The sequence below is a fragment of the Rhinopithecus roxellana genome, chromosome 7 (assembly GCF_007565055.1).
Source record: "Rhinopithecus roxellana isolate Shanxi Qingling chromosome 7, ASM756505v1, whole genome shotgun sequence".
In the NCBI taxonomy this organism is placed as follows: Eukaryota; Metazoa; Chordata; class Mammalia; order Primates; family Cercopithecidae; genus Rhinopithecus; species Rhinopithecus roxellana.
The window spans coordinates 7,775,356-7,788,475 of record NC_044555.1 but is presented as its reverse complement, the minus strand read 5'-3'; positions in this window follow the sequence as shown (position 1 = coordinate 7,788,475).

Here is a 13,120-nt window from a genome sequence, read left to right as displayed (position 1 = left end):
GGAAGAAGTTGAATCTCTGAATAGACCAAAACCAGGCTCTGAAATTGAGGCAACAATTAATAGCCTACCAACCAAAAAAGCCCAGGACCAGACAGATTCACACACAAATTCCACCAGAGGTAGAAGGAGGTGTTGGTACCATTCCTTATGAAACTATTCCAATCATTAGAAAAACAGGGAATCCTCCCTAACTCATTTTAAGAAGCCAACATCATCCTGTTACCAAAGCCTGGCAGAGACACAACCAAAAAAGAGAATTTTAGACCAATATCTCTGATGAACATGCATGCAAAAATCCTCTATAAAATACTGGCAAACCAAATCCAGCAGCACATCAAAAAGCTTATCCACCATGATCAAGTCAGCTTCATCCCTGGGATGCAAGGCTGATTCAACATACACAAATCAGTAAGTGTAATCCAGCATATAAACAGAACCAAAGACAAAAACCACACGAATATTTCAATAGATGCGGAGAAGGCCTTTGACAAAATTTATTAGCACTTCACGCTAAAAACTCTCAATGAATTCCGGATTGATAGAACATATCTCAAAATAAAAAGAGCTATTTCTGACAAACCCACAGCCAATATCATACTGAATGGGCAAAAACTGGAAGCATTCCCTTTCAAAACTGGCACAAGACAGGGATGCCCTCTTTCACCACTCCTATTCAACATAGTGTTGGAAGTTCTGGCTAGGGAAATCAGGCAAGAGAAGGAAATCAAGGGTGTTCATTTAGGAAAACAAGAAGTCAAATTGTCCCTGTTTGCAGATGACATGATTGCATATTTAGTAAACCCCATCATCCCAGCCCAAAATCTCCTGAAGCTGATAAGAAACTTCAGCAACCTCTCAGGATACAAAATCAATGTGCAAACATCACAAGCATTCTTATATGCCAATAACAGGCAAACAGAGAGCCAAATCATGAATGAACTTCCATTCACAATTGCTTCAAAGGGAATAAAATACCTAGCAAATCAACTTACAAGGGATGTAAAGGACCTCTACAAGGACAACTACAAACCACTCCTCAGTGAAATAAAAGAGGACACAAACAAATGGAAGAACATACCATGCTCATCGATAGGAAAAATCAATATTGTGGAAATGGCCATACTGTCCAAGGTAATTTATAGATTCAATGCCATCCCCATCAAGCTACCAATGAGTTTCTTCACAGATTTGGAAAAAAACTGCTTTAAAGTTCATATGGAACCAAAAAAGAGCCCGCATTTCCAAGGCAATCCTAAGTCAAAAGAACAAAGCTGGAGGCATCACACTACCTGACTTCAAACTATACTACAAGGCTGCAGTAACCAAAACAGCATGGTACTGCTACCAAAACAGAGATATAAACCAATGAAACAGAAGAGAGCCCTCAGAAGTAATACTACACATCTACAGCCATCTGCTCTTTGACAAACCTAAGAAAAACAAGAAATGGGGAAAGGATTCCCTATTTAAGAAATGGTGCTGGGAAAATTGGCTAGCCATAAGTAGAAAGCTGAAACTGGATCCTTTCCTTACTCCTTATACAAAAATTAATTCAGGAGGGATTCGAGACTTAAATGTTAGCTGTAATACCATAAAAACCCTAGAAGAAATCCAAGGTATTACCATTCAGAACATAGGCATGGGGAAGGACTTCATGTCTAAAACACCAAAAGTAATGATAACAAAAGCCAAAATTGACAAATGGGATCTAATTAAACTAAAGAGCTTCTGCACAGCAAAAGAAACTACCATCAGAGTGAACAGGCAACCTACAGAATGGGAGAAATTTTTTGCAATCTATACATCTGACAAAGAGCTAACATCCAGAACCTACAAAGAACTCGAACAAATTTACAAGAAAAAAACAAACATCCCCATCAAAAAGTGGGCAAGGGTATGAACAGACATTTCTCAAAAGAAGACATGCATAAAGCCAACAGACACATGAGAAAATGCTCATCATCACTGGCCATCAGAGAAATGTAAATCAAAACCACAATGAGATACCATCTCACACCAGTTAGAATGGCGATCATTAAAAAGTCAGGAAACAACAGGTGCTGGAGAGGATGTGGAGAAATAGCAACACTTTTATGCTGTTGGTGGGACTGTAAACTAGTTCAACCATTGTGGAAGAAAGTGTGGTTATCCCTCAGGATCTAGAACTAGAAATACCATTTGACCCAGCCAACCCATTACTGGGGATATACCCAAAGGATTATAAATCATGTTGCTATAAAGACACATGCACGCGCATGTTTATTGTGGCACTATTCACAATAGCAAAGACTTGGAATCAACCCAAATGTCCATCAGTGACAGACTGGATTAAGAAAATGTGGCACATATACACCATGGAATACTATGCTACCATAAAAAAGGATGAGTTCGTGTTCTTTGTAGGGACGTGGATGTAGCTGGAAACCATCATTCTCAGCAAACTATCGCAAGAACAGAAAACCAAACACCACATGTTCTCACTCGTAGGTGGGAACTGAACAATGAGATCACTTGGACACGGGAAGGGGAACATCACACACTGAGGCCTATTGTGGGGTGGGGGAAGGGGGGAGGGATTGCATTGGCGGTTATGCCTAATGTAAATGACGAGTTGATGGGTGCTGATGAGTTGATGGGTGCAGTACACCAACACGGCACAAGTATACATATGTAACAAACGTGAACTTTGTGCACATGTACCCTAGAACTTGAAGTATAATAATAAAAAAAGAATATAAATTCAACAGAATTTGGTAAAACAAAAACAACAAAATAAAGAAAATCTGGTAATATATGCCATGGAATACTACTCAGCGATAACAAGGAATGAAATAATGGCATTTGCAGAAACCTGGATATAGTCGTAGACCATTATTCTAAGTGAAGTAACTCAATAATGAAAAACCAAACATTGTATGTTCTCACTTGTAAGTGGGAGCTAACCTGTGAGAAGGCAAAGACATAAGAATGATATAATGGACTTTTGGGACTTGGCGGTAATGACAGGAGGAAAGGAGGAACAAAAGACTACACATTGGGTACAATGTACACTGCTCAGGTGATGAGGGTACCAAAATATCAGAAATCACCACTGAAGAACTTATCCATGTAATCAAACATCATTTGTTTACAGAAAATATTTAAAATAAAAAATAAATAAAAAGTATTTATTATTTCAGATCTAATTTACATTATATATCTTCAGTGAAATTGGCCCTAATTCAAACAAATCGGATTGTAATCTCCATGAGGAGAAGAAATACATTTTCTTATTTCCTTCTGTATTCTCATCAAAGTGATTTGGACATGGTAGATATTTAATATTTTCAGAATAAATACAAAAAGAAGTTGAAGAAAACCTCCCCAAAATAAAAGGATATTTTATGTTCATGGATTTAAAAAATCAGTGTTGCAAAAAATGTCTATATGACCCAAAGCACTCAATAGATTCAATGCAATCTCTATCAAAATACTAATGACATTCTTCACAGAAATAGAAAAAACAATCCTGAAACTTATATGGAACTCCCAAAAAAACAGAATATCCAAAGCTATCTTAATCCAAAAGAACAAAACTGGATGAATCACACTACCTGACTTCAAATTATACCACAAGAGCTATACTAACAAAAATGGCATGGTGCTGGAATAAACAGAGACATATAGACTAATAAAACAGAATAGATAACCAAGAAATAAATATGTCTACAGTGAACTCATTTTTGAGAAAGTTGCCAAAAACAAACATTGAAGAAGCTACAGTCTTTTCAATAAATGATGCTGGGAAAATCAGATATTTATATTCAGAAGAATGAATCTATACCCTGTCTCTTATCACATACCAAAAAAAAAAAAAAAAAAAAAAAATCCAAATAAATTAAAGGTTTAAATCAAAGACCTCAAACTATGAAACCACACACACACACAAAAACATTGAGGACAATCTCCAGAACGTTGGAGTGAGCAAAGGTTTCTTGAATTATACTGCAGAAGCACAGACAACCAAAGCAAAAACGGATAGGATCATGTCAAGTTAAAAAGCTTCTGCACAGTAATTGTTCAACAAAGTTAAGAAAAAATATTTGAAAATGAATGAGAAAAAATAATTGAAAACTGTCCATCTGACAAGACATTATTAATCAGAAAATATAAGGATCTCAAAAAACTCTATAGCAAAAAATCCAAGAATCTAAGTAGAAATTGACAAAAGTCTGAAAAGATATTTCTTTAAAAAAGACATAGGAAAGAGTAAACAGGTATATTAAATGGTGCTTAACATTATTGGTCATCAGAGAAATGAAAATCAAACACAAAATAACATATCATCTTACCTGAGTTAAAATGCCTTTTGTCCAAAAGACAGGCAATAACTAATGCTGGCAAGGATGTGGAGGAAAGGCAGCCTGTGTACACTGTTGCTGAGGATATAAGTCATTAAAATCTCTACAGAGAGCAGTTTGGAGGTGTCTTTAAAAGCTACAAAGAGAGCTACCATACTATTCAGCAATCCCACTGCTAGATATATACCCAATAGAAAGAAGATTAGTATATCAAACAGATATCTGCACTCCCATGTTTATCGCAGCACTATTCACAGTGGGCAAAATTTGAAAGCAACGTAAGTGTTCATTATTAAATAAATGGATTAATAAAATATGATCCATATATACAAAGTAGTACTTTTAGCCACAAAAAGGATGAGATCGTCTCATCTGCAACAACATGAATGAAACTGGAGAACATTATTTTCAGTGAAATAGGCCAGGCATGAAAAGACAGACATCATATATTCTTATCCATGAGAGCTAAAAATTAAAACAAATGAACTCTTGGATATAGAGTAGAAGTATGATTACCAGAGGCTAGCAAGTGTAGCAGAGGTTTGTGAGAAAGTGGGAATGTTTAATGGGTACAAGAAATAATTAGAAAGAATGAATAAGACAGTATTGCCAGCACTACAGGGTAACTATAGTAAAAAATAATTTAATTGTAATTTTCTTAAATAGCTAAAATACTATGGTTGAATTTTGTAGCACAATGTATAAGTGCTTGAAGGGATGGATACCTTATTTACCCTGATGTGATTATTAGACATTACAGGCATGCATCAAAATATCTCATGTAACCTGTAAGTATATAAACCTATGAAGTATCCACAAAAATTAAAAATTAATTCAAAAAACAGAATATTCTTTTTAAAACAAGTCTTGTGGTACTAAACTCCCTCAGTTTGTTGTTGTTGTTCTGAAAATGTATTTCTCCTTTATTTCTGAATAGTAATTTTTTTGATACAGTATTCTTGGTTTTCAGCCCTTTTTTCGATCTGTGCTTGAAGATATTCTGTCATTCTCCTGACCTAAAACTTTTGATTTTTGAAAATTTGACAATAATATGTCTTGATTTGGTTGAATCTGATTGGATGGAGCCTTTGGATTTTTTTTTTTTCTTTTGAGACAGTTTTGCTCTTGTTATCCAGGCCAGAGTGCAATTGTGTGATCTCGGCTCACTGCAACATCCAGCTCCAGTATTCAAGAGATTCTCCTGCCTGAGCCTCCCAAGTAGCTGGGATTACAGGCTTGTGTCACAATGCCTAGCTAATTTTTGTATTTTTTAGTAGAGACAGGGTTTCACCATGTTGGCCACACTAGTCTCGAACTCCTGACAAGTGATCCACCTGCCTCGGCCTCCCAAAGAGCTGGGATTACAGGTGTCAGCCACCACGCCCACCCCTTTGGACTTTTTTGTACCTAGATATTTATATATTTCCTCAGGTTTGGAAAGTTTTTTGCTATTATTTCTTTAGGTAATCCTTCTACACTTTTGTCTTTTTCTTTCTTAAACTTCTAAGACTAAAATATTTACTTTCTTGATGGTGTATAAATGTCATAATCTTTTTTTTTATTTTCTGTGTATTTTTTAAAAAACTTTGAATTCACATATTTGTTTTCTACTCAATAAATTCTTCTAATGACACTTTGTTGCATTTCTTTTCATTTCATTCATTGTATTTTTTTTCACTCCAGAATTTCTGTTTGAGAAAAACAGAGATTATTTATTATTTAAATCACTCTCAAGTTTATTATTCTGTCCATTTATTATTTTTCTGTCAATTATTTCTCTGTGTCTTCTTTTTTACTGTTTTGGAATCTTAGGTTAATTGAAATCCTATTTTAATTTTTATTTTATTTTAAATATTTTTGAGTATATAATGGATGTATATATTTATGGGGTACATAAAAGGTTTTGATACATGCCTGCAATTTAAAATAAGCACTTCAGGAAGAATGGAGTACCCATTGCCACAAGCATTTATCCATCGAATTGCCAACAATTCAATTATACACTTTGAGTTATTTAAAAATGTACAGTTAAGTCATTATTGACTATAATTGCCCTGTTGAACTACCAAATAGTAGGTATTATTTATTTTTTCAAACTATTCTCTTGTAGCTATTAACCATTCTCACCTCCCAACTCCCAGCTCTACATTATGCTTCCCAGACTCTGGTAACATTCTTTCTACTCTTTATATCTATGAATTAAATTGTTTTGATTTTTAGATCTCACAAATAAGTGATACCATTTGATGTTTGTCTTTCTTTCTGTGCCAGGCTTATTTCACTTAATATAATGTTTTCAGGTTTCATACATGTTATTGCAATTTTTTTTTTGGCTGAATAGTACTCCATTGTGTGCATGTACCACATTTACCTGTTAATGGACACTTATGTTGCCTCCAAATCTTACCTGTTGTAAACAATGCTGCAACAAACATGCAAGTGGAGATGTCTCTTTGATATACTGATGTTATTTCTTTTGAGTATATGGCCAGCAGTGGGGTTGCTGTATGATATGATAACTAAATATTTAGTTTTCTGAGGGGTGTTCAGACTGTTATCTCCATAGTTGTAAAAAGAGAGGGTGAGAGGAGTATGAGGATGAGAAAACTGACTATAAAGCACTATTCCCATTACATTCTGCTATCTCTATGAGCTCAACTGTTTTAATTTTTAGCTCCCACAAATAAGTGAGAATGTGTAAACTTTGTCATTATGTACCTGGCTTATTTCACTTAATGTAATGATCTCCAGTTCCATCCACATCTTAACAAATGACAGAATATCTGTCATTCCTTTCTTAATGGCTGAATAGTACTCCAGTGTGTATATGTGCTACATTTTTTATCCATATATGTGTTGTTTGCTTCCAAATCTTGGCTATTGTGGTGAATGCTGCAACAAACATGAAAATGCAGATATATCTTTGATACACTGATTTCCTCTCTTTCGAGTTTATACCTAGCAGTGGGATTGCTGGATCAGATGATAACTCTATTATTAATTTTTTTAATAGCCTTCAAACTGTTCTCCACAGGAGTTATGCTAACTGACATTCCCACCAACAGTGTATGAGGGCTCCTTTTTATTCACATCTTTCTCGGTATTTTTTAATGTGTGTTCTTGGGGAAAAAAGACATTTTAACTGGGGTGAGAAGATATCTCATTGTAATTTTGATTTGCACTTCTCTGATGATCAGTGAAATTAAGCAACATATTATATACCTGTTTGCCACATGCATATCTTCTTTTGAGAAATGTCTATTCAGATCTTTGACCCATTTTAAACAGGCTATTATTTTTTTTCCTATAGAGTTATTTGAGTTACTTAAACATTCTAGTTAGTAATCCCTTTTCAGATGGGGAGTTTGCAAATAATAAGACAGAAATAAATACATTCTTTTAAAACAATGAAGACAAAGACACAACATACCAGAATCTCTGGGACACAGCTAAAGCAGTGTTAACAGGGAAACTTATAGCATTAAATGTCCACATCAGAAAGCTGGAAAGATCTGTAATTGATACTCTAACATCACAATTAAAAGAAGTAGGGAAGCAAGATAAAACAAATTCAAAAGCTAGTAGAAGACAAGAAATAACTAAAATCAGAACAGAACTGAAGAAGATAGAGACACAAAAAAATCCTTCACAAAATCCATGAATCCAGGAGCTGGTTTTTTGAAGATTAACAAAATAGACTGCTAGCTAGACTAATAAGGAAGAAAGGAGAGAAGAATCAAAGAGACACAATAAAAAATGATAAAGGGCATCTCACCACTGATCCCAATGAACTACCATCAGATAATATTGTGAACACTTCTATGCACATAAACTAGAAAATCTAGAAGGAATGGATAAATTTTTGAACACATACACCCTCCAAAGACTAAACCAGAAAGAAGTCAAATCTCTGAAGATACCAATAACAAGTTCTAAAATTGAGACAGTAACTAATAATCTACCAATCAAAAGAAAGTCCAGAACCAGACGAATTCACAGCCAAATTCTCCCACAGGTACAAAGAGGAGCTGGTGCCTTTTTTTCTCTGAAAGTATTCCAAACAATAGAAAAAGAGAGACTCCTTCCTAACTCATTTTATGAGGCCAGCATCATTGTGATACCAAAATCTGGCAGAGACACAACAACAAAAAAGCAAATTTCAGGCCAACATTTCTGATGAACATTGATGCATAAATTCTGAATAAAATACTGGCAAATCAATCCAACAGGACAGCAAAAAGCTTATCACCCACGATCAACAAGTTTTTGCCCAGACCGATATCCCCAGTGAAATTTTCTCCCATGTTTTCTTGTAGTTGTTTCACAGTTTGAGGTCGTAGATTTAATTCTTTATATATTCTTGATGAGTTGACCTTTTTATTATTATATAAAGACCCTCTTTGTCTCTTCTTATAGGTTTTGTTATGAATTTTATTTTGTCTTATATATGTGTGCTTTCTTTTAATAGTTTTACAGCTTGAGGTTTTAGATTTAAGTCTTTAATCCATTTTGATTTGATTTTGTTTTATGGTGAGAAAAGGGACATGGTTTCATTCTTCTAGGATGCAAGGTTTTTTCAACATATGCATATCAGTAAGTGTAATCCATCACAAAAACAGAACCAATGACAAAAACCAAATAATCATCTCAATAGATGCAGAAAAGGCCTTCAATATAATTTAACACCCTTTTGTGCTAAAAAAAAAAAAATCTTATGTTAATAAATAAGAAGAATCAACACCATGAAAATGTCCATACTGCCTAAAGTAATTTATAGATTCAATGCTATTTCCATCAAGCTACCATTGACTTTCTGTGCTGAATCAGAAAAAAAAATAAAAATAAAAAAAAAATATTTTAAATTTTTCATGGAAACAAAAAGGAGCCCACATAGCTAAGATAATCCTAACCAAAAAAAAAAAAAAAAAAAAAAAAAAAAAAAAAAAAAAAAGCTGAAGGATTACGCTATCTGACTTCAAACTACACTACGAGACTACAGTAACCAACACAGCATGGTACTGGTACTAAAACTGATATATAGACCAATAGAACAGAACAGAGGCCTCAGAAATAACACCAAACATCTACAACCATCTGATCTTCAACAAACCTGACAAAAAGAAGCAACAGGGAAAGGATTCTCTGTTTAATAAATGGTGATGGAAAAACCGACTAGCCATATCCAGAAAATAAAAACTAGATCCCTTCCTTACATTTTATACAAAAATTAAAACAAGATGTATTAAAAACCAAAGTGTAAAACCTAAAACCATAAAAACTCTAGAAGAAAACCTAGGCAATACCACTTAGGACATAAGCATGGGTAGAAACTTCATAACTAAAACACCAAAAACAATTGCCACAAAATCCACAATAGACAAATGTGATCAAATTAAACTAAAGAGCTTCTGCACAGCAAATGAAACTACCATCAGGTTAAAATGGCAACGTAAAGAATGGGAGAAAAATTTTGCAATCTATCCATCTGACAATGGTCTAATATCCAGAATCTAATCTAATCTTTATTCTAAGTATTTCCTTCTGATACTTTTCTAAAGTATGCTTACATTACCCATCTGTCCCTATATTTTATCTAATTTTCCCATTCAAACACCTGTTAATTATATTTTTATTAAATTATCTGTCTAATAATACCAACATCTGTGTCATATGACTGATTCTGATGATTGCTTTAGTATACTTTTTTTTTCTCCCTTCTTTACATTGGGCTTTCCTGTGTACTCCTCTTTAGAGGACACTGGTGTCTTGCAGCAATTTCAGTTATAATCCACTTATATTATATTACAGATTTTTTGATGTGATGGCAAATTTTAGAAAAAGGGGGTATCGTATAATCTTAATAAATATTAGTTTTGTATAAGGCCCATATCTTGGATTGTGACAATCTTTTTTTTTTTTATGTATCTTTTTTTTTAGTGGTATGGCCTTTATTACCCTCCCACTTCTTTCTTCCCTGGTAAAAACATTTCCTAATGGATTTCCTTGAATCTCTGACACTTATTATTATTATTATTATTATTATTATTATTATTATTATTACTATTATTATTATTATTATTTCTTCTTAGGTGATAAAGAAAAGGATAGAAGAGAATGGAGTGTGAATATGTGGAGAAATTTTCTTTTACTGGCTGGGATAGTGCTTCAGAATTGAGCTCTGGCAAAGTTTTTTCTTGTCATTGTTGTTTCTTTCTTTTCTTTTTCTTTTCTTCCTGGCGAGTAGTCCTTACAATGGAGAAGGCTCTGGGCATATTTTACCATGGTTACGCTTTCTCTTCTCCAGTCATAGACATGAGGGGCTCTTTCTCATATTCTCATCATGAAAACCTGTTTAAGCTTTTGGGAAAAAAAGAAAAAGAAAAGCTAAGAAAAGTTGTCTCTCTCCAAGAATATGGTTCTTAAGTGTTTCTCATTCTCGTGCTAATACAAACTTAACTTTCAGCAATTCACCAAAATTACCATTTAAGTACTCCCATCAGTTTATGGCTCCATGGCTTTTGCTCCAGGATAAGAAGACTCAGTTGCTATATCTCTAGATCTGCTCATGTCTCCAGAATTTGGGGTGGTGACTTGGCCTGTGACCTCAGTTCTCTCATGGATCAAAACAAAGCCATTACTTTTTAGTTTGCACAGCTCTTTCTTGTAAGATTGAAATGACTACTTCCAAGTGCCGTGCGTGTCCCTGTGAAGAGACCACCAACAGGCTTTGTGTGAGCAACCAGGCTGTTTATTCACTTGGGTGCAAGTGGGCTGAGTCCTTGAAAGGAGTCAGTGAAGGGAGATGAGGAAAAGGTTGCTTTATAGGAGTTGGGTAGGTAATGGAAAATTACAGTAAAAGATGGTTATCTATTGTTAGCGGAGGAGGGGGTCACAAGGTACATGGTAGGGAGATCATAAGATTCATTGTCCAGAAGAAGAAAGTCACGAGGTCAATTGATGGATCAGTGGGGGTGGGGCAGGAACAAGTCATAAAGAAATGTCATAAGGTTGGTCAACCAGTTAGGACAGGAGCTGACTGTTTCACTTATTTTGTAGTTTTTGATTGCCTCAGGCCATCTGGATGTGTACACGCAGGCTTGAGCTTAGAGGCCTGATGCCAAACACTTTACACATTATGCTTGAAATAAGAAATTTCCTATTTAGTGAATTTTTTACTTCCATTATTATCTTTTAAAACTCCAGAATTTAAATTTGGTTTCATTAAAAATATTCTCTTTATTGATATTCTATCTTTGGTGAGACATTGTTGTCACATTAAAAAAAAATCTTTAGACATAGTTTCTTTTAGTTTATTGAATATATTTAAAATAGTTGATTTAAAATTGGCAGGTCTCTGAGCCCAAGCTAAGCCATGATATCCCCTGTGACATGCACATATACATCCAGATGGCCTGAAGCAACTGAAGATCCACAAAATAAGTGAAAATAGACTTAACTGATGACATTCTGTTTGGGTGAGGGAGAAAGGACAAGATAGAGGAAGGTGAACAAGAAGGCACAATCCATGTTGCTTCCAGGTTCTTCCTCAACAACTTACCTGCGTGCGGGAAAATGCAGCCCGCACCCGGGAAGATGCAGATCAACCGAGCATGCGCCAGGTGACGTCAATCCAAAGAGATCAAAACTTACCTGGCCACGCCTATGGAAATGCCCCTATCACGCCCCGTCCCCCCCACTACCTTTCCCCTTCCAGTACCAATGCATAAAAGTCTGCTGCCAGCGGGAGCTGGCATGACTTCTTCGGCCCCCGCATTCGTGGACCAGGGAACCTCACCCGAGAGCGCTGGTGCGACTTCCCTGGCCCCCTACACCTGAGGACCAGAGAACCTCACCCGAGAGTGTGTGCATATTTGCAATAAAGGGCTGCCGCTTTCTTATGTACTTTGGCCTCATGTTTAATTACTTAGCTCTCCTAAATTAAGTTACATTAAATTAAATTAAGACAGGTGGTGCCGAAACCCGGGAGGAGACCCCTCCTCAGGGCTCCCCCAAGGTCCGAGGAGCCTCCTCCTTCCTTGCCGTGGATGGACCAGGACCTAGACATCGCTTTCCACACCTCCAAGTCTCCTAGGGGTGAGTAACTCTTGCCTCTCTCTCATACTCCTTGGCCAGAAGTCCTGTGCAGGCCCAAGGCTTTTGGTCACCAGGTGACCCACAGGAGAGTTCCCAAAGGTAGAGACGTCTGCCCAAAGGAACTCCATTCCAGTCTGCGTGAGAACCGTCCAGGATGGAGACGTCTGCCTGGAGGTAATCTCCATTCCGGCTCCAGGAGCCATCCGGTCTCTAGTGGCTCCAAAGGACTCTTTGTAACCAGATAGAGTTCGGTTTCCGCCTTCCGCGAGAGAGAGAGGCAATGGGAAATCCCCAATCCAAAATAACAAGAGACACCCCTTTAGGGTGTCTTCTGGCCAATCTCAAAACTTTACAATTAGAACAAGATCTTAAATGAAAGCGACTAATTTTCCTCTCTATAGTGGCATGGCCACAATACAAGTTAGATAATCAGTCTCAATGGCCACCAGAAGGAACCCTTGACTATAATATTTTACTTGATTTGTCTAATTTCTGCCAAAGGCTAGGAAAGTGGTCAGAAATCAATTATGTCCAAGGCTTTTAGGACTTCTGCTCTCGCCTGGACCTATGCGCCCAATGTTCAATGTCCCAGGTCTTGTTAGCAAAAACCCAGGCCTTGGCCCCCACCTCAGCAACTGAGGAGGACTCCACCTCCATTTCAGATGGGGCCGACGGCGGGCGACCTC